The sequence below is a fragment of the Trachymyrmex cornetzi genome, unplaced genomic scaffold (genome assembly GCF_001594075.2).
Source record: "Trachymyrmex cornetzi isolate Tcor2-1 unplaced genomic scaffold, Tcor1.1 scaffold681, whole genome shotgun sequence".
NCBI lineage: Eukaryota > Metazoa > Arthropoda > Insecta > Hymenoptera > Formicidae > Trachymyrmex > Trachymyrmex cornetzi.
Window position 1 is genome coordinate 69,866 of NW_017300005.1, and position 1,932 is coordinate 71,797.

Consider the following 1,932-nt stretch of genomic DNA (forward strand, 5'->3'; position numbering starts at 1 on the left):
CATTGCCCCTGGGTTAGAATCGGCCTATATACTCTACTCGCCAGCAATAGTATTTGTGAGTTGAGTGATATTTTGATTCTGATTTATTCTTTTTGCATTCCTTTTTTTCTCTATGGCGTGTTGAGATTCGGTCGACTTTGATACGGAAGACGTCTGCGTTACAGATGTCAATCGCGATGATGGAGATAGGATTTCAGAATTTTCCGTATGATAGTTACCTCTATGACGAACTCGAAAGACGTCATGTAGACTCAGTTCGGAATTATCAATGTCATCATCCAAGTCCAAGATTGTCGTCTTCGCACTTGCTAAGCTCATGATTTTGTCGTATTTTTGTTGCGAAACATCCTGTAATATATTCGATGTTTCACTTCTGCTAGAGCACTCAGTTGTTTTATTGTTACTTCCAAAATTTGTAGGAAACTTTGCAATTGCATTGTCTTTTAATAAGTTACTCACAGAATCTATCGAAGTGACACTGGATTTTATGAAATTGTTTTTCGTCGCTCTGAGAAACAAAAAATAGTATGCAAAAAGAATTTCGATTGTACTAAATGTATATAAATATGTTTTTCTATAATAATACACATATACCTTGTTGCAATTACGTCATTTAAGAAACTACATGCTTCAAAATGTGGCCAAGTAATATTCGTTGTCAATTGTACATGTTGTCAAGTAATATTCGACGTTCTTTCGCATATCGGTGTCTAATGTTTAAAAATCTTTGTTCACACACTTCACCTAAAAAATAATAACACAACACAACACTAAATAATAAATAATCCTGAAAAACCATATACAGTTTTTGTAAGCTAGGTTATTCTTCCAAATGTAAGGATATTGATTAAGTTTTACGTTATTTTAATAATTACCTGTTAAACTTAAAGCTTTTCCGATAGCATTCCAACTATTTTTGATAATTAATTTATTTTTATAATTTGGATTTCTTTTATTCCATATTAGGTCGAATTGTTGCACACATTTAATTAAATCCGCGTCCGACATCTTTGCTCTTTCATTGGCTCAATTTTAAGGAATTAGGACTAAAGCAAGGTTAAGTTAAAAGATAGGAACTTTCTGGGACTAAGATTGAGACTAAGGTTAAGACTGAGGAAGCATAAACGACCTTATGGCATACTGTGTTGTCAACTTTTAAGATTAAGATTAAGACCTGTTAAGACCGAAGCATAAACCAGGCATTAGACAGTAAGATTGTATAACGGGCGGTATATGTTTTGTATAAAATTGTAACCCCGAGGAGATCAATAAAGTTTATCTATCTATTTATCTATTACATTTTCAGAACTTGATCCAATAAACGCTTTAAGCGGAAATCATACATCAATTGTTCCTCTCGTTAAGCAATTTCCTAATTGCGTTACATTAAATGATTTGGAAGCTCTTAATTCAGAGTGAAGATTATTACCAGGATATAAGGAAAAATTGTCACAATTTGAAGAACCTGAACAATTTGAATAGAAGTAGGTTCAATAAAAATAGGAAATAAAATGGTTTTTCCAAAATTATTCAAATTTGCTACAGCAATATCATCTCTACCTCATAGTAGTGCAACAACGTGAAACAACCTGACTTTGCGCGGACGTAGCTCGTCGGTCACGGGCTGCGGCCAGGGTCGCAAAGAGGCTCGGCCAGGAGGAGAGAGACAAGGCGGTAATATCGCAATGAAACGCGGCTTGGATCGATGTAAAAGAAAGATATATTTTCCGTATTTATGTACAGAGTATGAATGCGTGTATGTGTATGTGTATGTGTGTCGTGTTTACAAAGGCGGTGTCGTTGTGCGTGTACGGTGTGTGTGTGTGTGTGTGTAAGGCGAGTGTGTATGTGTGGCGGGCACGATTCGCCGTGCGAATCGTGGTCGCGTGCTTCGCTCGATGACGCGCGGTGCGCGGGACGCGGGCTTACACC

The 1,932-nt window shown here is 36.6% G+C and overlaps 1 pseudogene; it reads right to left on the bottom strand.

Annotated features, from left to right (window-relative positions):
• Positions 1-33: 33 nt before the first annotated feature.
• LOC108767465 (uncharacterized) overlaps positions 34-1,932 on the bottom strand; it is a 10,108-nt pseudogene continuing 8,209 nt past the window's right edge.